Source organism: Parasteatoda tepidariorum, chromosome 1 (assembly GCF_982258835.1).
Source record: "Parasteatoda tepidariorum strain Cologne lab strain chromosome 1, Ptep-v5.0, whole genome shotgun sequence".
Taxonomy (NCBI): domain Eukaryota; kingdom Metazoa; phylum Arthropoda; class Arachnida; order Araneae; family Theridiidae; genus Parasteatoda; species Parasteatoda tepidariorum.
This window is the reverse complement of record NC_141755.1, coordinates 111,528,282-111,555,180: the sequence shown is the minus strand read 5'-3', so window position 1 is coordinate 111,555,180 and position 26,899 is coordinate 111,528,282. Positions and strand designations below refer to the sequence as shown.

Here is a 26,899-nt window from a genome sequence, read left to right as displayed (position 1 = left end):
ATCATTCAAGCCATGTTATATCATTTAACTTTGATATGTAATGCAAGGTATGTGTTTTCTCTTTGATAGGGTTCGGAATGGAACGAGAAGTGGAATGGAATCAGATGTAATGAGAGGAATCTCGTAATAGAAGTGGATGAAAGAAAAGAGAAACACCATGAAAGGAAGGGAAAAGAAGAAAGTTATCCAATTGCTGTAAAATTTCTTTTCAGGTATTGTAAAATGTATTTACAATACTTGCATCATTCAAGCCATGTTATATCATTTAACATTAATGTGTAATGCAGGGTATGTGTTTTCTCTTTGATAGGGTTCGGAATGGAACGAGAAGTGGAATGGAATCAGATGTAATGAGAGGAATCTCGTAATAGAAGTGGATGAAAGAAAAGAGAAACACCATGAAAGGAAGGGAAAAGAAGAAAGTTTTCCGATTGCTGTATAATTTCTTTTCAGGTATTGTAAAATTTATTTACAATACCTGCATCATTCAGGCCTTGTTATATCATTTAACATTGATGTGTAATGCAAGGTATGTGTTTTCTCTTTGACAGGGTTCGGAAAGAAACGAGAAGTGGAATGGAACCAGATGTAATGAGAGGAATCCCTTAATGGAAGTGGATGAAAGGAAAGAGAAACACCATGAAAGGAAGGGAAAAGAAGAAAGTTTTCCGATTGCTGTAAAATATCTTTTCAGGTATTGTAAAATGTATTTAAAATACTTGCATCATTCAAGCCATGTTATATCATTTAAAATTGATGTGTAATGCAAGGTATGTGTTTTCTCTTTGATAGGGTTTGGAATGGAACGAGAAGTGGAATGGAATCAGATGTAATGAGAGGAATCTCGAAATAGAAGTGGATGAAAGAAAAGAGAAACACCACGAAAGGAAGGGAAAAGAAGAAAGTTTTCCGATTGCTGTAAAATTTCTTTTCAGGTATTGTAAAATGTATTTACAATACTTGCATCATTCAAGCCATGTTATATCATTTAACTTTGATGTGTAATGCAAGGTATGTGTTTTCTCTTTGATAGGGCTCGGAATTGAACGAGAAGTGGAATGGAATCAGATGTAATGAGAGGAATCTCGTAATAGAAGTGGATGAAAGAAGAGAGAAACACCATGAAAGGAAGGGAAAAGAAGAAAGTTTTCCGATTGCTGTAAAATTTCTTTTCAGGTATTGTAAAATGTATTTACAATACTTGCATCATTCAAGCCATGTTATATCATTTAACTTTGATATGTAATGCAAGGTATGTGTTTTCTGTTGGATAGGGTTCGGAATGGAACGAGAAGTGGAATGGAATCAGATGTAATGAGAGGAATCTCGTAATAGAAGTGGATGAAGGAAAAGAGAAACACCATGAAAGGAAGGGAAAAGAAGAAAGTTTTCCGAATGCTGTAAATTTTCTTTTCAGGTATTGTAAAATGTATTTACAATACTTGCATCATTCAAGCCATGTTATATCATTTAACTTTGATGTGTAATGCAAGGTATGTGTTTTCTCTTTGATAGGGTTCGGAATGGAACGAGAAGTGGAATGGAACCAGATGTAATGAGAGGAATCCCTTAATGGAAGAGGATGAAAGGAAAGAGAAACACCATGAAAGGAAGGGAAAAGAAGAAAGTTTTCCGATTGCTGTAAAATATCTTTTCAGGTATTGTAAAATGTATTTACAATACTTGCATCATTCAAGCCATGTTATATCATTTAACATTGATGTGTAATGCAAGGTATGTGTTTTCTCTTTGATAGGGTTTGGAATGGAACGAGAAGTGGAATGGAATCAGATGTAATGAGAGGAATCTCGAAATAGAAGTGGATGAAAGAAAAGAGAAACACCATGAAAGGAAGGGAAAAGAAGAAAGTTATCCAATTGCTGTAAAATTTCTTTTCAGGTATTGTAAAATGTATTTACGATACTTGCCTCATTCAAGCCATATTATATCATTTAACTTTGGTGTGTAATGCAAGGTATGTGTTTTCTCTTTGATAGGGTTCGGAATGGAACGAGAAGTGGAATGGAATCAGATGTAATGAGAGGAATCTCGAAATAGAAGTGGATGAAAGAAAAGAGAAACACCACGAAAGGAAGGGAAAAGAAGAAAGTTTTCCGATTGCTGTAAAATTTCTTTTCAGGTATTGTAAAATGTATTTACAATACTTGCATCATTCAAGCCATGTTATATCATTTAACTTTGATGTGTAATGCAAGGTATGTGTTTTCTCTTTGATAGGGTTCGGAATGGAACGAGAAGTGGAATGGAATCAGATGTAATGAGAGGAATCTCGTAATAGAAGTGGATGAAAGAAGAGAGAAACACCATGAAAGGAAGGGAAAAGAAGAAAGTTTTCCGCTTGCTGTAAAATTTCTTTTCAGGTATAGTAAAATGTATTTACAATACTTGCATCATTCAAGCCATGTTATATCAATTAACTTTGATATGTAATGCAAGGTATGTGTTTTCTGTTTGATAGGGTTCGGAATGGAACGAGAAGTGGAATGGAATCAGATGTAATGAGAGGAATCTCGTAATAGAAGTGGATGAAGGAAAAGAGAAACACCATGAAAGGAAGGGAAAAGAAGAAAGTTTTCCGATTGCTGTAAATTTTCTTTTCAGGTATTGTAAAATGTATTTACAATACTTGCATCATTCAAGCCATGTTATATCTTTTAACTTTGATGTGTAATGCAAGGTATGTGTTTTCTCTTTGATAGGGTTCGGAATGGAACGAGAAGTGGAATGGAATCAGATGTAATGAAAGGAATCTCGAAATAGAAGTGGATGAAAGAAAAGAGAAACACCATGCAGGGAAGGGAAAAGAAGAAAGTTTTCCGATTACTGTAAAATTTCTTTTCAGGTATTGTAAAATGTATTTACAATACTTGCATCATTCAAGCCATGTTATATCATTTAACTTTGATGTGTAATGCAAGGTATGTGTTTTCTCTTTGATAGGGTTCGGAATGGAACGAGAAGTGGAATGGAATCAGATGTAATGAGAGGAATCTCGTAATAGAAGTGGATGAAAGAAATGAGAAACACCATGAAAGGAAGGAAAAAGAAGAAAGTTTTCCGATTGCTGTATAATTTCTTTTCATGTATTGTAAAATGTATTTACAATACCTGCATCATTCAAGCCTTGTTATATCATTTAACTTTGATGTGTAATGCAAGGTATGTGTTTTCTCTTTGATAGGGTTCGGAATGAAACGAGAAGTGGAATGGAACCAGATGTAATGAAAGGAATCTCGAAATAGTTGTGGATGAAAGAAAAGAGAAACACCATGAAAGGAAGGGAAAAGAAGAAAAATTTCCGACTACTGTAAAATTTCTTTTCAGGTATTGTAAAATGTATTAACAATACTTGCATCATTCAAGCCATGTTATATCATTTAACTTTGATGTGGAATGCAAGGTATGTGTTTTCTCTTTGATAGGGATCGGAATGGAACGAGAAGTGGAATGGAATCAGATGTAATGAAAGGAATCTCGAAATAGAAGTGGATGAAAGAAAAGAGAAACACCATGCAGGGAAGGGAAAAGAAGAAAGTTTTCCGATTACTGTAAAATTTCTTTTCAGGTATTGTAAAATGTATTTACAATACTTGCATCATTCAAGCCATGTTATATCATTTAACTTTGATGTGTAATGCAAGGTATGTGTTTTCTCTTTGATAGGGTTCGGAATGGAACGAGAAGTGGAATGGAATCAGATGTAATGGGAGGAATCTCGTAATAGAAGTGGATGAAAGAAGAGAGAAACACCATGAAAGGAAGGAAAAAGAAGAAAGTTTTCCGATTGCTGTCTAATTTCTTTTCATGTATTGTAAAATGTATTTACAATACCTGCATCATTCAAGCCTTGTTATATCATTTAACTTTGATGTGTAATGCAAGGTATGTGTTTTCTCCTTGATAGGGTTCGGAATGAAACGAGAAGTGGAAAGGAACCAGATGTAATGAGAGGAATCCCTTAATGGAAGTGGATGAAAGCAAAGAGAAACACCATGAAAGGAAGGGAAAAGAAGAAAGTTTTCCGATTGCTGTATAATTTCTTTTCAGGTATTGTAAAATGTATTTACAATACCTGCATCATTCAAGCCTTGTTATATCATTTAACATTGATGTGTAATGCAAGGTATGTGTTTTCTCTTTGATAGGGTTCGGAATGAAACGAGAAGTGGAATGGAACCAGATGTAATGAAAGGAATCTCGAAATAGTTGTGGATGAAAGAAAAGAGAAACACCATGAAAGGAAGGGAAAAGAAGAAAAATTTCCGACTACTGTAAAATTTCTTTTCAGGTATTGTAAAATGTATTAACAATACTTGCATCATTCAAGCCATGTTATATCATTTAACTTTGATGTGGAATGCAAGGTATGTGTTTTCTCTTTGATAGGGATCGGAATGGAACGAGAAGTGGAATGGAATCAGATGTAATGAAAGGAATCTCGAAATAGAAGTGGATGAAAGAAAAGAGAAACACCATGCAGGGAAGGGAAAAGAAGAAAGTTTTCCGATTACTGTAAAATTTCTTTTCAGGTATTGTAAAATGTATTTACAATACTTGCATCATTCAAGCCATGTTATATCATTTAACTTTGATGTGTAATGCAAGGTATGTGTTTTCTCTTTGATAGGGTTCGGAATGGAACGAGAAGTGGAATGGAATCAGATGCAATGAGAGGAATCTCGAAATAGAAGTGGATGAAAGAAAAGAGAAACACCATGCAGGGAAGGGAAAAGAAGAAAGTTTTCCGATTGCTGTAAAATTTCTTTTCAGGTATTGTAAAATGTATTTACAATACTTGCATCATTCAAGCCATGTTATATCATTTAACTTTGATGTGTAATGCAAGGTATGTGTTTTCTGTTTGATAGGGTTCGGAATGGAACGAGAAGTGGAATGGAATCAGATGTAATGAGAGGAATCTCGTAATAGAAGTGGATGAAGGAAAAGAGAAACACCATGAAAGGAAGGGAAAAGAAGAAAGTTTTCCGATTGCTGTAAATTTTCTTTTCAGGTATTGTAAAATGTATTTACAATACTTGCATCATTCAAGCCATGTTATATCATATAACTTTGATGTGTAATGCAAGGTATGTGTTTTCTCTTTGATAGGGTTCGGAATGGAACGAGAAGAGGAATGGAATCAGATGTAATGAGAGGAATCTCTTAATAGAAGTGGATGAAAGAAAAGAGAAACACCATGAAAGGAAGGGAAAAGAAGAAAGTTTTCCGATTGCTGTAAAACTTCTTTTCAGGTATTGTAAAACGTATTTACAATACTTGCATCATTCAAGCCTCGTTATATCATTTAACATTGATGTGTAATGCAAGGTATGTGTTTTCTCTTTGTTAGTGTTTAGAATGGAACGAGACGTGGAATGGAATCAGATGTAATGAAAGGAATCTCGAAATAGAAGTGGATGAAAGAAAAGAGAAACACCATGAAAGGAAGGGAAAAGAAGAAAGTTTTCCGACTACTGTAAAATTTCTTTTCAGGTATTGTAAAATGTATTTACAATACTTGCATCATTCAAGCCATGTTATATCATTTAACTTTGATGTGTAATGCAAGGTATGTGTTTTCTCTTTGATAGGGTTCGGAATGGAACGAGAAGTGGAATGGAATCAGATGTAATGGGAGGAATCTCGTAATAGAAGTGGATGAAAGAAGAGAGAAACACCATGAAAGGAAGGAAAAAGAAGAAAGTTTTCCGATTGCTGTCTAATTTCTTTTCATGTATTGTAAAATGTATTTACAATACCTGCATCATTCAAGCCTTGTTATATCATTTAACTTTGATGTGTAATGCAAGGTATGTGTTTTCTCCTTGATAGGGTTCGGAATGAAACGAGAAGTGGAAAGGAACCAGATGTAATGAGAGGAATCCCTTAATGGAAGTGGATGAAAGCAAAGAGAAACACCATGAAAGGAAGGGAAAAGAAGAAAGTTTTCCGATTGCTGTATAATTTCTTTTCAGGTATTGTAAAATGTATTTACAATACCTGCATCATTCAAGCCTTGTTATATCATTTAACATTGATGTGTAATGCAAGGTATGTGTTTTCTCTTTGATAGGGTTCGGAATGAAACGAGAAGTGGAATGGAACCAGATGTAATGAAAGGAATCTCGAAATAGTTGTGGATGAAAGAAAAGAGAAACACCATGAAAGGAAGGGAAAAGAAGAAAAATTTCCGACTACTGTAAAATTTCTTTTCAGGTATTGTAAAATGTATTAACAATACTTGCATCATTCAAGCCATGTTATATCATTTAACTTTGATGTGGAATGCAAGGTTTTTGTTTTCTCTTTGATAGGGATCGGAATGGAACGAGAAGTGGAATGGAATCAGATGTAATGAAAGGAATCTCGAAATAGAAGTGGATGAAAGAAAAGAGAAACACCATGCAGGGAAGGGAAAAGAAGAAAGTTTTCCGATTACTGTAAAATTTCTTTTCAGGTATTGTAAAATGTATTTACAATACTTGCATCATTCAAGCCATGTTATATCATTTAACTTTGATGTGTAATGCAAGGTATGTGTTTTCTCTTTGATAGGGTTCGGAATGGAACGAGAAGTGGAATGGAATCAGATGCAATGAGAGGAATCTCGAAATAGAAGTGGATGAAAGAAAAGAGAAACACCATGCAGGGAAGGGAAAAGAAGAAAGTTTTCCGATTGCTGTAAAATTTCTTTTCAGGTATTGTAAAATGTATTTACAATACTTGCATCATTCAAGCCATGTTATATCATTTAACTTTGATGTGTAATGCAAGGTATGTGTTTTCTGTTTGATAGGGTTCGGAATGGAACGAGAAGTGGAATGGAATCAGATGTAATGAGAGGAATCTCGTAATAGAAGTGGATGAAGGAAAAGAGAAACACCATGAAAGGAAGGGAAAAGAAGAAAGTTTTCCGATTGCTGTAAATTTTCTTTTCAGGTATTGTAAAATGTATTTACAATACTTGCATCATTCAAGCCATGTTATATCATATAACTTTGATGTGTAATGCAAGGTATGTGTTTTCTCTTTGATAGGGTTCGGAATGGAACGAGAAGAGGAATGGAATCAGATGTAATGAGAGGAATCTCTTAATAGAAGTGGATGAAAGAAAAGAGAAACACCATGAAAGGAAGGGAAAAGAAGAAAGTTTTCCGATTGCTGTAAAACTTCTTTTCAGGTATTGTAAAACGTATTTACAATACTTGCATCATTCAAGCCTCGTTATATCATTTAACATTGATGTGTAATGCAAGGTATGTGTTTTCTCTTTGTTAGTGTTTAGAATGGAACGAGACGTGGAATGGAATCAGATGTAATGAAAGGAATCTCGAAATAGAAGTGGATGAAAGAAAAGAGAAACACCATGAAAGGAAGGGAAAAGAAGAAAGTTTTCCGACTACTGTAAAATTTCTTTTCAGGTATTGTAAAATGTATTTACAATACTTGCATCATTCAAGCCATGTTATATCATTTAACTTTGATGTGTAATGCAAGGTATGTGTTTTCTCTTTGATAGGGTTCGGAATGGAACGAGAAGTGGAATGGAATCAGATGTAATGAAAGGAATCTCGAAATAGAAGTGGATGAAAGAAAAGAGAAACACCATGCAGGGAAGGGAAAAGAAGAAAGTTTTCCGATTACTGTAAAATTTCTTTTCAGGTATTGTAAAATGTATTTACAATACTTGCATCATTCAAGCCATGTTATATCATTTAACTTTGATGTGTAATGCAAGGTATGTGTTTTCTCTTTGATAGGGTTCGTAATGGAACGAGAAGTGGAATGGAATCAGATGTAATGAGAGGAATCTCGTAATAGAAGTGGATGAAAGAAATGAGAAACACCATGAAAGGAAGGAAAAAGAAGAAAGTTTTCCGATTGCTGTATAATTTCTTTTCATGTATTGTAAAATGTATTTACAAGACCTGCATCATTCAAGCCTTGTTATATCATTTAACTTTGATGTGTAATGCAAGGTATGTGTTTTCTCTTTGATAGGGTTCGGAATGAAACGAGAAGTGGAATGGAACCAGATGTAATGAGAGGAATCCCTTAATGGAAGTGGATGAAAGCAAAGAGAAACACCATGAAAGGAAGGGAAAAGAAGAAAGTTTTCCGATTGCTGTATAATTTCTTTTCAGGTATTGTAAAATGTATTTACAATACCTGCATCATTCAAGCCTTGTTATATCATTTAACATTGATGTGTAATGCAAGGTATGTGTTTTCTCTTTGATAGGGTTCGGAATGAAACGAGAAGTGGAATGGAACCAGATGTAATGAAAGGAATCTCGAAATAGTTGTGGATGAAAGAAAAGAGAAACACCATGAAAGGAAGGGAAAAGAAGAAAAATTTCCGACTACTGTAAAATTTCTTTTCAGGTATTGTAAATTGTATTAACAATACTTGCATCATTCAAGCCATGTTATATCATTTAACTTTGATGTGGAATGCAAGGTATGTGTTTTCTCTTTGATAGGGATCGGAATGGAACGAGAAGTGGAATGGAATCAGATGTAATGAAAGGAATCTCGAAATAGAAGTGGATGAAAGAAAAGAGAAACACCATGCAGGGAAGGGAAAAGAAGAAAGTTTTCCGATTACTGTAAAATTTCTTTTCAGGTATTGTAAAATGTATTTACAATACTTGCATCATTCAAGCCATGTTATATCATTTAACTTTGATGTGTAATGCAAGGTATGTGTTTTCTCTTTGATAGGGTTCGGAATGGAACGAGAAGTGGAATGGAATCAGATGTAATGGGAGGAATCTCGTAATAGAAGTGGATGAAAGAAGAGAGAAACACCATGAAAGGAAGGAAAAAGAAGAAAGTTTTCCGATTGCTGTAAAATTTCTTTTCAGGTATTGTAAAATGTATTTACAATACTTGCATCATTCAAGCCATGTTATATCATTTCACATTGATGTGTAATGCAGAATATGTGTTTTCTCTTTGATAGGGTTCGGAATGGAACGAGAAGTGGAATGGAATCAGATGTAATGAGAGGAATCTCGTAATAGAAGTGGATGAAAGAAATGAGAAACACCATGAAAGGAAGGAAAAAGTAGAAAGTTTTCCGATTGCTGTATAATTTCTTTTCAGGTATTGTAAAATGTATTTACAATACCTGCATCATTCAAGCCTTGTTATATCATTTAACTTTGATGTGTAATGCAAGGTATGTGTTTTCTCTTTGATAGGGTTCGGAATGAAACGAGAAGTGGAATGGAACCAGATGTAATGAGAGGAATCCCTTAATGGAAGTGGATGAAAGCAAAGAGAAACACCATGAAAGGAAGGGAAAAGAAGACAGTTTTCCGATTGCTGTATAATTTCTTTTCAGGTATTGTAAAATGTATTTACAATACCTGCATCATTCAAGCCTTGTTATATCATTTAACATTGATGTGTAATGCAAGGTATGTGTTTTCTCTTTGATAGGGTTCGGAATGAAACGAGAAGTGGAATGGAACCAGATGTAATGAGAGGAATCCCTTAATGGAAGTGGATGAAAGGAAAGAGAAACACCATGAAAGGAAGGAAAAAGAAGAAAGTTTTCCGATTGCTGTATAATTTCTTTTCAGGTATTGTAAAATGTATTTACAATACCTGCATCATTCAAGCCTTGTTATATCATTTAACATTGATGTGTAATGCAAGGTATGTGTTTTCTCTTTGATAGGGTTCGGAATGAAACGAGAAGTGGAATGGAACCAGATGTAATGAGAGGAATCCCTTAATGGAAGTGGATGAAAGGAAAGAGAAACACCATGAAAGGAAGGGAAAAGAAGAATGTTTCTCGATTGCAACAAAATTTTATTTCAGGTATTGTAAAATGGATTTACAATACTTGCATCATTCAAGCCATGTTATATCATTTAACATTGATGTGTAATGCAAGGTATGTGTTTTCTCTTTGATAGTGTTTGGAATGGAACGAGAAGTGGAATGGAATCAGATGTAATGAGAGGAATCTCGAAATAGAAGTGGATGAAAGAAAAGAGAAACACCATGAAAGGAAGGGAAAAGAAGAAAGTTATTCAATTGCTGTAAAATTTCTTTTCAGGTATTGTAAAATGTATTTACAATACTTGCCTCATTCAAGCCATGTTATATCATTTAACTTTGGTGTGTAATGCAAGGTATGTGTTTTCTCTTTGATAGGGTTCGGAATGGAACGAGAAGTGGAATGGAATCAGATGTAATGAGAGGAATCTCGAAATAGAAGTGGATGAAAGAAAAGAGAAACACCAGGAAAGGAAGGGAAAAGAAGAAAATTTTCCGATTGCTGTAAAATTTCTTTTCAGGTATTGTAAAATGTATTTACAATACTTGCATCATTCAAGCCATGTTATATCATTCAACTTTGATGTGTAATGCAGGGTATGTGTTTTCTCTTTGATAGGGTTCGGAATAGAACGAGAAGTGGAATGGAATCAGATGTAATGAGAGGAATCTCGTAATAGAAGTGGATGAAGGAAAAGAGAAACACCATGAAAGGAAGGGAAAAGAAGAAAGTTTTCCGATTGCTGTAAAATTTCTTTTCAGGTATTGTAAAATGTATTTACAATACTTGCATCATTCAAGCCATGTTATATCATTTAACATTGATGTGTAATGCAGGGTATGTGTTTTCTCTTTGATAGGGTTCGGAATGGAACGAGAAGTGGAATGGAATCAGATGTAATGAGAGGAATCTCGTAATAGAAGTGGATGAAAGAAATGAGAAACACCATGAAAGGAAGGAAAAAGTAGAAAGTTTTCCGATTGCTGTATAATTTCTTTTCAGGTATTGTAAAATGTATTTACAATACCTGCATCATTCAAGCCTTGTTATATCATTTAACTTTGATGTGTAATGCAAGGTATGTGTTTTCTCTTTGATAGGGTTCGGAATGAAACGAGAAGTGGAATGGAACCAGATGTAATGAGAGGAATCCCTTAATGGAAGTGGATGAAAGCAAAGAGAAACACCATGAAAGGAAGGGAAAAGAAGACAGTTTTCCGATTGCTGTATAATTTCTTTTCAGGTATTGTAAAATGTATTTACAATACCTGCATCATTCAAGCCTTGTTATATCATTTAACATTGATGTGTAATGCAAGGTATGTGTTTTCTCTTTGATAGGGTTCGGAATGAAACGAGAAGTGGAATGGAACCAGATGTAATGAGAGGAATCCCTTAATGGAAGTGGATGAAAGGAAAGAGAAACACCATGAAAGGAAGGAAAAAGAAGAAAGTTTTCCGATTGCTGTATAATTTCTTTTCAGGTATTGTAAAATGTATTTACAATACCTGCATCATTCAAGCCTTGTTATATCATTTAACATTGATGTGTAATGCAAGGTATGTGTTTTCTCTTTGATAGGGTTCGGAATGAAACGAGAAGTGGAATGGAACCAGATGTAATGAGAGGAATCCCTTAATGGAAGTGGATGAAAGGAAAGAGAAACACCATGAAAGGAAGGGAAAAGAAGAATGTTTCTCGATTGCAACAAAATTTTATTTCAGGTATTGTAAAATGGATTTACAATACTTGCATCATTCAAGCCATGTTATATCATTTAACATTGATGTGTAATGCAAGGTATGTGTTTTCTCTTTGATAGTGTTTGGAATGGAACGAGAAGTGGAATGGAATCAGATGTAATGAGAGGAATCTCGAAATAGAAGTGGATGAAAGAAAAGAGAAACACCATGAAAGGAAGGGAAAAGAAGAAAGTTATTCAATTGCTGTAAAATTTCTTTTCAGGTATTGTAAAATGTATTTACAATACTTGCCTCATTCAAGCCATGTTATATCATTTAACTTTGGTGTGTAATGCAAGGTATGTGTTTTCTCTTTGATAGGGTTCGGAATGGAACGAGAAGTGGAATGGAATCAGATGTAATGAGAGGAATCTCGAAATAGAAGTGGATGAAAGAAAAGAGAAACACCAGGAAAGGAAGGGAAAAGAAGAAAATTTTCCGATTGCTGTAAAATTTCTTTTCAGGTATTGTAAAATGTATTTACAATACTTGCAACATTCAAGCCATGTTATATCATTCAACTTTGATGTGTAATGCAGGGTATGTGTTTTCTCTTTGATAGGGTTCGGAATAGAACGAGAAGTGGAATGGAATCAGATGTAATGAGAGGAATCTCGTAATAGAAGTGGATGAAGGAAAAGAGAAACACCATGAAAGGAAGGGAAAAGAAGAAAGTTTTCCGATTGCTGTAAAATTTCTTTTCAGGTATTGTAAAATGTATTTACAATACTTGCATCATTCAAGCCATGTTATATCATTTAACATTGATGTGTAATGCAAGGTATGTGTTTTCTCTTTGATAGGGTTCGGAATGGAACGAGAAGTGGAATGGAATCAGATGTAATGAGAGGAATCTCGTAATAGAAGTGGATGAAAGAAAAGAGAAACACCATGAAAGGAAGGAAAAAGAAGAAAGTTTTCCGATTGCTGTATAATTTCTTTTCAGGTATTGTAAAATGTATTTACAATACCTGCATCATTCAAGCCTTGTTATATCATTTAACATTGATGTGTAATGCAAGGTATGTGTTTTCTCTTTTATAGGGTTCGGAATGAAACGAGAAGTGGAATGGAACCAGATGTAATGAGAGGAATCCCTTAATGGAAGTGGATGAAAGGAAAGAGAAACACCATGAAAGGAAGGAAAAAGAAGAAAGTTTTCCGATTGCTGAATAATTTCTTTTAAGGTATTGTAAAATGTATTTACAATACCTGCATCATTCAAGCCTTGTTATATCATTTAACATTGATGTGTAATGCAAGGTATGTGTTTTCTCTTTGATAGGGTTTGGAATGAAACGAGAAGTGGAATGGAACCAGATGTAATGAGAGGAATCCCTTAATGGAAGTGGATGAAAGGAAAGAGAAACACCATGAAAGGAAGGGAAAAGAAGAAAGTTTTCCGATTGCTGTAAAATATCTTTTCAGGTATTGTAAAATGTATTTACAATACTTGCATCATTCAAGCCATGTTATATCATTTAACATTGATGTGTAATGCAAGGTATGTGTTTTCTCTTTGATAGGGTTTGGAATGGAACGAGAAGTGGAATGGAATCAGATGTAATGAGAGGAATCTCGAAATAGAAGTGGATGAAAGAAAAGAGAAACACCATGAAAGGAAGAGAAAAGAAGAAAGTTATGCAATTGCTGTAAAATTTCTTTTCAGGTATTGTAAAATGTATTTACAATACTTGCATCATTCAAGCCATGTTATATCATTTAACTTTGATGTGTAATGCAAGGTATGTGTTTTCTCTTTGATAGGGTTCGGAATGGAACGAGAAGTGGAATGGAATCAGATGTAATGAGAGGAATCTCGTAATAGAAGTGGATGAAAGAAGAGAGAAACACCATGAAAGGAAGGGAAAAGAAGAAAGTTTTCCGATTGCTGTAAAATTTCTTTTCAGGTATTGTAAAATGTATTAACAATACTTGCATCATTCAAGCCATGTTATATCATTTAACTTTGATATGTAATGCAAGGTATGTGTTTTCTGTTTGATAGGGTTCGGAATGGAACGAGAAGTGGAATGGAATCAAATGTAATGAGAGGAATCTCGTAATAGAAGTGGATGAAGGAAAAGAGAAACACCATGAAAGGAAGGGAAAAGAAGAAAGTTTTCCGATTGCTGTAAATTTTCTTTTCAGGTATTGTAAAATGTATTTACAATACTTGCATCATTCAAGCCATGTTATATCATATAACTTTGATGTGTAATGCAAGGTACGTGTTTTCTCTTTGATAGGGTTCGGAATGGAACGAGAAGAGGAATGGAATCAGATGTAATGAGAGGAATCTCTTAATAGAAGTGGATGAAAGAAAAGAGAAACACCATGAAAGGAAGGGAAAAGAAGAAAGTTTTCCGATTGCTGTAAAACTTCTTTTCAGGTATTGTAAAACGTATTTACAATACTTGCATCATTCAAGCCTCGTTATATCATTTAACATTGATGTGTAATGCAAGGTATGTGTTTTCTCTTTGTTAGGGATTAGAATGGAACGAGAAGTGGAATGGAATCAGATGTAATGAAAGGAATCTCGAAATAGAAGTGGATGAAAGAAAAGAGAAACACCATGAAAGGAAGGGAAAAGAAGAAAGCTTTCCGATTGCTGTAAAATTTCTTTTCAGGTATTGTAAAATGTATTTACAATACTTGCATCATTCAAGCCATGTTATATCATTTAACATTGATGTGTAATGCAAGGTATGTGTTTTCTCTTTGATAGGGTTCGGAATGGAACGAGAAGTGGAATGGAATCAGATGTAATGAGAGGAATCTCGTAATAGAAGTGGATGAAAGAAAAGAGAAACACCATGAAAGGAAGGAAAAATAAGAAAGTTTTCCGATTGCTGTATAATTTCTTTTCAGGTATTGTAAAATGTATTTACAATACCTGCATCATTCAAGCCTTGTTATATCATTTAACTTTGATGTGTAATGCAAGGTATGTGTTTTCTCTTTGATAGGGTTCGGAATGAAACGAGAAGTGGAATGGAACCAGATGTAATGAGAGGAATCCCTTAATGGAAGTGGATGAAAGGAAAGAGAAACACCATGAAAGGAAGGAAAAAGAAGAAAGTTTTCCGATTGCTGTATAATTTCTTTTCAGGTATTGTAAAATGTATTTACAATACCTGCATCATTCAAGCCTTGTTATATCATTTAATATTGATGTGTAATGCAAGGTATGTGTTTTCTCTTCGATAGGGTTCGGAATGAAACGAGAAGCTGAATGGAACCAGATGTAATGAGAGGAATCCCTTAATGGAAGTGGATGAAAGGAAAGAGAAACACTATGAAAGGAAGGGAAAAGAAGAAAGTTTTCGGATTGCTGTAAAATATCTTTTCAGGTATTGTAAAATGTATTTACAATACTTGCATCATTCAAGCCATGTTATATCATTTAACTTTGATGTGTAATGCAAGGTATGTGTTTTCTCTTTGATAGGGTTCGGAATGGAACGAGAAGTGGAATGGAATCAGATGTAATAAGAGGAATCTCGAAATAGAAGTGGATGAAAGAAAAGAGAAACACCATGAAAGGAAGGGAAAAGAAGAAAGTTATCCAATTGCTGTAAAATTTCTTTTCAGGTATTGTAAAATGTATTTACAATACTTGCATCATTCAAGCCATGTTATATCATTTAACATTGATGTGTAATGCAAGGTATGTGTTTTCTCTTTGATAGGGTTCGGAATGGAACGAGAAGTGGAATGGAATCAGATGTAATGAGAGGAATCTCGTAATAGAAGTGGATGAAAGAAAAGAGAAACACCATGAAAGGAAGGAAAAAGAAGAAAGTTTTCCGATTGCTGTATAATTTCTTTTCAGGTATTGTAAAATGTATTTACAATACCTGCATCATTCAAGCCTTGTTATATCATTTAACATTGATGTGTAATGCAAGGTATGTGTTTTGTCTTTGATAGGGTTCGGAATGAAACGAGAAGTGGAATGGAACCAGATGTAATGAGAGGAATCCCTTAATGGAAGTGGATGAAAGGAAAGAGAAACACCATGAAAGGAAGGAAAAAGAAGAAAGTTTTCCGATTGCTGTATAATTTCTTTTCAGGTATTGTAAAATGTATTTACAATACCTGCATCATTCAAGCCTTGTTATATCATTTAACATTGATGTGTAATGCAAGGTATGTGTTTTCTCTTTGATAGGGTTCGGAATGAAACGAGAAGTGGAATGGAACCAGATGTAATGAGAGGAATCCCTTAATGGAAGTGGATGAAAGGAAAGAGAAACACCATGAAAGGAAGGAAAAAGAAGAATGTTTTCCGATAGCTGTAAAATTTCTTTTCAGGTATTGTAAAATGTATTTACAATACTTGCATCATTCATGCAATGTTATATCATTTAACTTTGATGTGTAATGCAAGGTATGTGTTTTCTCTTTGACAGGGTTTGGAATGGAACAAGAAGTGGAATGGAATCAGATGTAATGAGAGGAATCTCGAAATAGAAGTGGATTAAAGAAAAGAGAAACACCATGAAAGGAAGGGAAAAGAAGAAAGTTTTCCGATTGCTGTAAAATTTCTTTTCAGATATTGTAAAACGTATTTACAATACTTGCATCATTCAAGCCATGTTATATCATTTAACTTTGATGTGTAATGCAAGGTATGTGTTTTCTCTTTGATAGGGTTTAGAATGGAACGAGAAGTGGAATGGAATCAGATGTAATGAGAGGAATCTCGAAATAGAAGTGGATGAAAGAAAAGAGAAACACCATGAAAGGAAGGGAAAAGAAGAAAGTTTTCCGATTGCTGTAAAATTTATTTTCAGGTATTGTAAAATGTATTTACAATACTTGCATCATTCATGCAATGTTATATCATTTAACTTTGATGTGTAATGCAAGGTATGTGTTTTCTCTTTGATAGGGTTTGGAATGGAACAAGAAGTGGAATGGAATCAGATGTAATGAGAGGAATATCGAAATAGAAGTGGATTAAAGAAAAGAGAAACACCATGAAAGGAAGGGAAAAGAAGAAAGTTTTCCGATTGCTGTAAAAGTTCTTTTCAGATATTGTAAAACGTATTTACAACACTTGCATCATTCAAGCCATGTTATATCATTTAACTTTGATGTGTAATGCAAGGTATGTGTTTTCTCTTTGATAGGGTTTAGAATGGAACGAGAAGTGGAATGGAATCAGATGCAATGAGAGGAATCTCGAAATAGAAGTGGATGAAAGAAAAGAGAAACACCATGCAGGGAAGGGAAAAGAAGAAAGTTTTCCGATTGCTGTAAAATTTCTTTTCAGGTATTGTAAAATGTATTTACAATACTTGCATCATTCAAGCCATGTTATATCATTTAACTTTGATGTGTAATGCAAGGTATGTGTTTTCTCTTTGATAGGGTTCGGAATGGAACGAGAAGTGGAATGGAATCAGATGTAATGAGAGGAATTCCTTAATAGAAGTGGATGAAAGAAAAGAGAAACACCATGAAAGGAAGGAAAAAGAAGAAAGTTTTCCGATTGCTGTAAAATTTCTTTTCAGGTATTGTAAAATGTATTTACAATACTTGCATCATTCAAGCCTTGTTATATCATTTAACTTTGATGTGTAATGCAAGGTATGTGTTTTCTCTTTGATAGGGTTCGGAATGAAACGAGAAGTGGAATGGAATCAGATGTAATGAGAGGAATCCCTTAATAGAAGTGGATGAAAGGAAAGAGAAACACCATGAAAGGAAGGAAAAAGAAGAAAGTTTTCCGATTGCTGCAAAATTTCTTTTCAGGTATCGTAAAATGTATTTACAATACTTGCATCATTCAAGCCATGTTATATCATTTAACTTTGGTGTGTAATGCAAGGTATGTGTTTTCTCTTTGATAGGGTTTGGAATGGAACGAGAAGTGGAATGGAACCAGATGTAATGAGAGGAATCTCGAAATAGAAGTGGATGAAAGGAAAGAGAAACACCATGAAAGGAAGGAAAAAGAAGAAAGTTATCCGATTGCTGTAAAATTTCTTTTCGGGTATTGTAAAATGTATTTACAATACTTGCATCATTCAAGCCATGTTATATCATTTAACTTTGGCGTGTAATGCAAGGTATGTGTTTTCTCTTTGATAGGGTTTAGAATGGAACGAGAAGTGGAATGGAATCAGATGTAATGAGAGGAATCTCGAAATAGAAGTGGATGAAAGGAAAGAGAAACACCATGAAAGGAAGGAAAAAGAAGAAAGTTATCCGATTGCTGTAAAATTTCTTTCAGGTATTGTAAAATGTATTTACAATACTTGCATCATTCAAGCCATGTTATATCATTTAACTTTGGTGTGTAATGCAAGGTATGTGTTTTCTCTTTGATAGGGTTTGGAATGGAACGAGAAGTGGAATGGAACCAGATGTAATGAGAGGAATCTCGAAATAGAAGTGGATGAAAGGAAAGAGAAACACCATGAAAGGAAGGAAAAAGAAGAAAGTTATCCGATTGCTGTAAAATTTCTTTTCAGGTATTGTAAAATGTATTTACAATACTTGCATCATTCAAGCCATGTAATATCATTTAACTTTGGTGTGTAATGCAAGGTATGTGTTTTCTCTTTGATAGGGTTTGGAATGGAACGAGAAGTGGAATGGAACCAGATGTAATGAGAGGAATCTCGAAATAGAAGTGGATGAAAGGAAAGAGAAACACCATGAAAGGAAGGAAAAAGAAGAAAGTTATCCGATTGCTGTAAAATTTCTTTTCAGGTATTGTAAAATGTATTTACAATACTTGCATCATTCAAGCCATGTAATATCATTTAACTTTGGTGTGTAATGCAAGGTATGTGTTTTCTCTTTGATAGGGTTTGGAATGGAACGAGAAGTGGAATGGAACCAGATGTAATGAGAGGAATCTCGAAATAGAAGTGGATGAAAGGAAAGAGAAACACCATGAAAGGAAGGAAAAAGAAGAAAGTTATCCGATTGCTGTAAAATTTCTTTTCAGGTATTGTAAAATGTATTTACAATACTTGCATCATTCAAGCCATGTTATATCATTTAACTTTGATGTGTAATGCAAGGTATGTGTTTTCTCTTTGATAGGGTTTAGAATGGAACGAGAAGTGGAATGGAATCAGATGTAATGAGAGGAATCTCGAAATAGAAGTGGATGAAAGGAAAGAGAAACACCATGAAAGGAAGGAAAAAGAAGAAAGTTATCCGATTGCTGTAAAATTTCTTTTCAGGTATTGTAAAATGTATTTACAATACTTGCATCATTCAAGCCATGTTATATCATTTAACTTTGGTGTGTAATGCAAGGTATGTGTTTTCTCTTTGATAGGGTTTAGAATGGAACGAGAAGTGGAATGGAATCAGATGTAATGAGAGGAATCTCGAAATAGAAGTGGATGAAAGGAAAGAGAAACACCATGAAAGGAAGGAAAAAGAAGAAAGTTATCCGATTGCTGTAAAATTTCTTTTCAGGTATGTTAAAATGTATTTACAATACTTGCATCATTCAAGCCATGTAATATCATTTAACTTTGGTGTGTAATGCAAGGTATGTGTTTTCTCTTTGATAGGGTTTGGAATGGAACGAGAAGTGGAATGGAACCAGATGTAATGAGAGGAATCTCGAAATAGAAGTGGATGAAAGGAAAGAGAAACACCATGAAAGGAAGGAAAAAGAAGAAAGTTATCCGATTGCTGTAAAATTTCTTTTCAGGTATTGTAAAATGTATTTACAATACTTGCATCATTCAAGCCATGTTATATCATTTAACTTTGGTGTGTAATGCAAGGTATGTGTTTTCTCTTTGATAGGGTTTAGAATGGAACGAGAAGTGGAATGGAATCAGATGTAATGAGAGGAATCTCGAAATAGAAGTGGATGAAAGGAAAGAGAAACACCATGAAAGGAAGGAAAAAGAAGAAAGTTTTCCGATTGCTGTAAAATTTCTTTTCAGATATTGTAAAACGTATTTACAATACTTGCATCATTCAAGCCATGTTATATCATTTAACTTTGATGTGAAATGCAAGGTATGTGTTTTCTCTTTGATAGGGTTTAGAATGGAACGAGAAGTGGAATGGAATCAGATGTAATGAGAGGAATCTCGAAATAGAAGTGGATGAAAGAAAAGAGAAACACCATGCAGGGAAGGGAAAAGAAGAAAGTTTTCCGATTGCTGTAAAATTTCTTTTCAGGTATTGTAAAATGTATTTACAATACTTGCATCATTCAAGCCATGTAATATCATTTAACTTTGGTGTGTAATGCAAGGTATGTGTTTTCTCTTTGATAGGGTTTGGAATGGAACGAGAAGTGGAATGGAACCAGATGTAATGAGAGGAATCTCGAAATAGAAGTGGATGAAAGGAAAGAGAAACACCATGAAAGGAAGGAAAAAGAAGAAAGTTATCCGATTGCTGTAAAATTTCTTTTCAGGTATTGTAAAATGTATTTACAATACTTGCATCATTCAAGCCATGTTATATCATTTAACTTTGGTGTGTAATGCAAGGTATGTGTTTTCTCTTTGATAGGGTTTAGAATGGAACGAGAAGTGGAATGGAATCAGATGTAATGAGAGGAATCTCGAAATAGAAGTGGATGAAAGGAAAGAGAAACACCATGAAAGGATGGAAAAAGAAGAAAGTTATCCGATTGCTGTAAAATTTCTTTTCAGGTATTGTAAAATGTATTTACAATACTTGCATCATTCAAGCCATGTTATATCATTTAACTTTGGTGTGTAATGCAAGGTATGTGTTTTCTCTTTGATAGGGTTTGGAATGGAACGAGAAGTGGAATGGAACCAGATGTAATGAGAGGAATCTCGAAATAGAAGAGGATGAAAGGAAAGAGAAACACCATGAAAGGAAGGAAAAAGAAGAAAGTTATCCGATTGCTGTAAAATTTCTTTTCAGGTATTGTAAAATGTATTTACAATACTTGCATCATTCAAGCCATGTTATATCATTTAACTTTGGTGTGTAATGCAAGGTATGTGTTTTCTCTTTGATAGGGTTTAGAATGGTACGAGAAGTGGAATGGAATCAGATGTAATGAGAGGAATCTCGAAATAGAAGTGGATGAAAGGAAAGAGAAACACCATGAAAGGAAGGAAAAAGAAGAAAGTTATCCGATTGCTGTAAAATTTCTTTTCAGGTATTGTAAAATGTATTTACAATACTTGCATCATTCAAGCCATGTTATATCATTTAACTTTTTTGTGTAATGCAAGGTATGGGTTTTCTCTTTGATAGGGTTTGGAATGGGACGAGAAGTGGAATGGAACCAGATGTAATGAGAGGAATCTCGAAATAGAAGTGGATGAAAGGAAAGAGAAACACCATGAAAGGAAGGAAAAAGAAGAAAGTTATCCGATTGCTGTAAAATTTCTTTTCAGGTATTGTAAAATGTATTTACAATACTTGCATCATTCAAGCCATGTTATATCATTTAACTTTGGTGTGTAATGCAAGGTATGTGTTTTCTCTTTGATAGGGTTTAGAATGGAACGAGAAGTGGAATGGAATCAGATGTAATGAGAGGAATCTCGAAATAGAAGTGGATGAAAGGAAAGAGAAACACCATGAAAGGATGGAAAAAGAAGAAAGTTATCCGATTGCTGTAAAATTTCTTTTCAGGTATTGTAAAATGTATTTACAATACTTGCATCATTCAAGCCATGTTATATCATTTAACTTTGGTGTGTAATGCAAGGTATGTGTTTTCTCTTTGATAGGGTTTAGAATGGAACGAGAAGTGGAATGGAATCAGATGTAATGAGAGGAATCTCGAAATAGAAGTGGATGAAAGGAAAGAGAAACACCATGAAAGGAAGGAAAAAGAAGAAAGTTATCCGATTGCTGTAAAATTTCTTTTCAGGTATTGTAAAATGTATTTACAATACTTGCATCATTCAAGCCATGTTATATCATTTAACTTTGGTGTGTAATGCAAGGTATGTGTTTTCTCTTTGATAGGGTTTAGAATGGTACGAGAAGTGGAATGGAATCAGATGTAATGAGAGGAATCTCGAAATAGAAGTGGATGAAAGGAAAGAGAAACACCATGAAAGGAAGGAAAAAGAAGAAAGTTATCCGATTGCTGTAAAATTTCTTTTCAGGTATTGTAAAATGTATTTACAATACTTGCATCATTCAAGCCATGTTATATCATTTAACTTTTTTGTGTAATGCAAGGTATGTGTTTTCTCTTTGATAGGGTTTGGAATGGAACGAGAAGTGGAATGGAACCAGATGTAATGAGAGGAATCTCGAAATAGAAGTGGATGAAAGGAAAGAGAAACACCATGAAAGGAAGGAAAAAGAAGAAAGTTATCCGATTGCTGTAAAATTTCTTTTCAGGTATTGTAAAATGTATTTACAATACTTGCATCATTCAAGCCATGTTATATCATTTAACTTTGGTGTGTAATGCAAGGTATGTGTTTTCTCTTTGATAGGGTTTGGAATGGAACGAGAAGTGGAATGGAACCAGATGTAATAAGAGGAATCCCTTAATAGAAGTGGATGAAAGGAAAGAGAAACACCATGAAAGGAAGGAGAAAGAAGAAAATTTTCCGATTGCAACAAAATTTTATTTCAGGTATTGAAAGATGTATTTACAATACTTGCATCATTCAAGCCTTGTTATATCATTTAACATTGATGTGTAATGCAAGGTATGTGTTTTCTCTTTGATAGGGTTCGGAATGAAACGAGAAGTGGAATGGAACCAGATGTAATAAGAGGAATCCCTTAATAGAAGTGGATGAAAGGAAAGAGAAACACCATGAAAGGAAGGAAAAAGAAGAAAGTTTTCCGATTGCAACAAAATTTTATTTCAGGTATTGTAAGATGTATTTACAATACTTGATTCATTCAAGCCTTGTTATATCATTTAACATTGATGTGTAATGCAAGGTATGTGTTTTCTCTTTGATAGGGTTCGGAATGAAACGAGAAGTGGAATGGAATCAGATGTAATAAGAGGAATCCTTTAATAGAAGTGGATGAAAGGAAAGAGAAACACCATGAAAGGAAGGAAAAAGAAGAAAGTTTTCCGATTGCAACAAAATTTTATTTCAGGTATTGTAAGATGTATTTACAATACTTGCATCATTCAAGCCTTGTTATATCATTTAACATTGATGTGTAATGCTAGGTATGTGTTTTCTCTTTGATAGGGTTCGGAATGAAACGAGAAGTGGAATGGAACCAGATGTAATAAGAGGAATCCCTTAATAAAAGTGGATGAAAGGAAAGAGAAACACCATGAAAGGAAGGAAAAAGAAGAAAGTTTTCCGATTGCAACAAAATTTTATTTCAGGAATTGTAAGATGTATTTACAATACTTGCATCATTCAAGCCTTGTTATATCATTTAACTTTGATGTGTAATGCAAGGTATGTGTTTTCTCTTTGATAGGGTTCGGAATGAAACGAGAAGTGGAATGGAACCAGATGAAATGAGAGGAATCCCTTAATAGAAGTGGATGAAAGAAAAGAGAAACACCATAAAAGGAAGGGAAAAGAAGAAAGTTTTCCGATTGCTGTAAAATTTCTTTTCAGGTATTGTAAAATGTATTTACAATACTTGCCTCATTCAAGCCATGTTATATCATTTAACTTTGGTGTGTAATGCAAGGAATGTGTTTTCTCTTTGATAGGGTTCGGAATGGAGCGAGAAGTGGAATGGAATCAGATGTAATGAGAGGAATCTCGAAATAGAAGTGGATGAAAGAAAAGAGAAACACCACGAAAGGAAGGGAAAAGAAGAAAGTTTTCCGATTGCTGTAAAATTTCTTTTCAGGAATTGCAAAACGTATTTACAATACTTGCATCATTCAAGCCATGTTATATCATTTATCTTTGATGTGTAATGCAAGGTATGTGTTTTCTCTTTGATAGGGTTTGGAATGGAACGAGAAGTGGAATGGAATCAGATGTAATGACAGGAATCTCGAAATAGAAGTGGATGAAAGAAAAGAGAAACACCATGAAAGGAAGGGAAAAGAAGGTTTTCCGATTGCTGTAAAATTTCTTTTCAGGTATTGTAAAATATATTTACAATACTTGCATCATTCAAGCCATGTTATATCATTTAACTTTGGTGTGTATTGCAAGGAATGTGTTTTCTCTTTGATAGGGTTCGGAATGGAACGAAAAGTGGAATGGAATCAGATGTAATGAGAGGAATCTCGTAATAGAAGTGGATGAAAGAAAAGAGAAACACCATGAAAGGAAGGGAAAAGAAGAAAGTTTTCCGATTGCTGTAAAATTTCTTTTCAGGTATTGTAAAATGTATTTACAATACCTGCATCATTCAAGCCTTGTTATATCATTTAACTTTGATGTGTAATGCAAGGTATGTGTTTTCTCTTTGATAGGGTTCGGAATGAAACGAGAAGTGGAATGGAACCAGATGAAATGAGAGGAATCCCTTAATAGAAGTGGATGAAAGAAAAGAGAAACACCATCAAAGGAAGGGAAAAGAAGAAAGTTTTCCGATTGCTGTAAAATTTCTTTTCAGGTATTGTAAAATGTATTTACAATACCTGCATCATTCAAGCCTTGTTATATCATTTAACTTTGATGTGTAATGCAAGGTATGTGTTTTCTCTTTGACAGGGTTCGGAATGAAACGAGAAGTGGAATGGAACCAGATGAAATGAGAGGAATCCCTTAATAGAAGTGGATGAAAGAAAAGAGAAACACCATAAAAGGAAGGGAAAAGAAGAAAGTTTTCCGATTGCTGTAAAATTTCTTTTCAGGTATTGTAAAATGTATTTACAATACTTGCCTCATTCAAGCCATGTTATATCATTTAACTTTGGTGTGTAATGCAAGGAATGTGTTTTCTCTTTGATAGGGTTCGGAATGGAGCGAGAAGTGGAATGGAATCAGATGTAATGAGAGGAATCTCGAAATAGAAGTGGATGAAAGAAAAGAGAAACACCATGAAAGGAAGGGAAAAGAAGAAAGTTTTCCGATTACTGTAAAATTTCTTTTCAGGTATTGTAAAATATATTTACAATACTTGCATCATTTAAGCCATGTTATATCATTTAACTTTGATATGTAATGCAAGGTATGTGTTTTCTCTTTGATAGGGGTCGGAATGGAACGAGAAGTGGAATGGAATCAGATGTAATGAGAGGAATCTCGTAATAGAAGTGGATGAAGGAAAAGAGAAACACCATGAAAGGAAGGGAAAAGAAGAAAGTTTTCCGATTGCTGTAAAATTTCTTTTCAGGTATTGTAAAATATATTTACAATATTTGCAACATTCAAGCCATGTTATATCATTTAACTTTGGTGTGTAATGCAAGGATGTGTTTTCTCTTTGATAGGGTTCGGATCGGAGCGAGAAGTGGAATGGAATCAGATGTAATGAGAGGAATCTCGAAATAGAAGTGGATGAAAGAAAAGAGAAACACCATGAAAGGAAGGGAAAAGAAGAAAGTTTTCCGATTGCTGTAAAATTTCTTTTCAGGTATTGTAAAATGTGTTTACAATACCTGCATCATTCAAGCCTTGTTATATCATTTAACTTTGATGTGTAATGCAAGGTATGTGTTTTCTCTTTGATAGGGTTCGGAATGAAACGAGAAGTGGAATGGAACCAGATGAAATGAGAGGAATCCCTTAATAGAAGTGGATGAAAGAAAAGAGAAACACCATAAAAGGAAGGGAAAAGAAGAAAGTTTTCCGATTGCAGTAAAATATCTTTTCAGGTATTGTAAAATGTATTTACAATACTTGCATCATTCAAGCCATGTTATATCATTTTACTTGGATGTGTAATGCAAGGTCTGTGTTTTTTCTTTGATAGGGTTTGGAAGGGAACGAGAAGTGGAATGGAATCAGATGTAATGGGAGGAATCTCGAAATAGAAGTGGATGAAAGAAAAGAGAAACACCATGAAAGGAAGGGAAAAGAAGAAAGTTTTCCGATTGCTATAAATTTTCATTTCAGGTATTGTAAAATGTATTTACAATACTTGCATCATTCAAGCCATGTTATATCATTTAACTTTGATGAGTAATGCAAGGTATGTGTTCTCTCTTTGATAGGGTTCGGAATGGAACGAGAAGTGGAATGGAATCAGAAGTAATGAGAGGAATCTCGAAATAGAAATGGATGAAAGAAAAGAGAAACACCATGAAAGGAAGGGAAAAGAAGAAAGATTTCCGATTACTGTAAAATTTCTTTTCAGGTATTGTAAAATGTATTTACAATACTTGCATCATTCAAGCCATGTTATATCATTTAACTTTGATATGTAATGCAAGGTATGTGTTTTCTCTTTGATAGGGTTTGGAATGGAACGAGAAGTGGAATGAATCAGATGTAATGAGAGGAATCTCGAAATAGAAGTGGATGAAAGAAAAGAGAAACACCACGAAATGAAGGGAAAAGAAGAAAGTTTTCCGATTGCTGTAAAATTTCTTTTCAGGAATTGCAAAACGTATTTACAATACTTGCATCATTCAAGCCATGTTATATCATTTAACTTTGATGTGTAATGCAAGGTATGTGTTTTCTCTTTGATAGGGTTTGGAATGGAACGAGAAGTGGAATGGAATCAGATGTAATGACAGGAATCTCGAAATAGAAGTGGATGAAAGAAAAGAGAAACACCATGAAAGGAAGGGAAAAGAAGGTTTTCCGATTGCTGTAAAATTTCTTTTCAGGTATTGTAAAATGTATTTACAATACTTGCATCATTCAAGCCATGTTATATCATTTAACTTTGGTGTGTATTGCAAGGAATGTGTTTTCTCTTTGATAGGGTTCGGAATGGAACGAAAAGTGGAATGGAATCAGATGTAATGAGAGGAATCTCGTAATAGAAGTGGATGAAAGAAAAGAGAAACACCATGAAAGGAAGGGAAAAGAAGAAAGTTTTCCGATTGCTGTAAAATTTCTTTTCAGGTATTGTAAAATGTATTTACAATATCTGCATCATTCAAGCCTTGGTATATCATTTAACTTTGATGTGTAATGCAAGGTATGTGTTTTCTCTTTGATAGGGTTCGGAATGAAACGAGAAGTGGAATGGAACCAGATGAAATGAGAGGAATCCCTTAATAGAAGTGGATGAAAGAAAAGAGAAACACCATAAAAGGAAGGGAAAAGAAGAAAGTTTTCCGATTGCTGTAAAATTTCTTTTCAGGTATTGTAAAATGTATTTACAATACTTGCCTCATTCAAGCCATGTTATATCATTTAACTTTGGTGTGTAATGCAAGGAATGTGTTTTCTCTTTGATAGGGTTCGGAATGGAGCGAGAAGTGGAATGGAATCAGATGTAATGAGAGGAATCTCGAAATAGAAGTGGATGAAAGAAAAGAGAAACACC

The 26,899-nt window shown here is 34.2% G+C and overlaps 2 long non-coding RNA genes across 6 annotated transcripts in view; both read left to right on the top strand.

The window, feature by feature from the left end:
- LOC147816722 (uncharacterized) overlaps positions 1-26,899 on the top strand; it is a 65,336-nt gene that overhangs the window by 880 nt on the left and 37,557 nt on the right. The window contains exons 1-2 of one of the 5 annotated variants that reach the window (XR_015428834.1): positions 11,130-11,539; positions 15,012-15,390. This is a non-coding gene — a long non-coding RNA (uncharacterized LOC147816722). Of the gene's footprint in view, positions 1-2,720; positions 2,859-11,129; positions 11,540-12,824; positions 12,986-15,011; positions 15,391-26,899 lie in introns of those variants that run through there. The other 4 variants (XR_015428831.1, XR_015428830.1, XR_015428832.1 and 1 more) reach the window with 4 other exon arrangements.
- On the top strand, positions 12,659-16,384 carry LOC147816723 (uncharacterized). The gene is made up of 4 exons (XR_015430261.1): positions 12,659-12,664; positions 13,566-13,708; positions 13,807-13,949; positions 16,217-16,384. It is a non-coding gene; the product is annotated as an uncharacterized LOC147816723 (long non-coding RNA).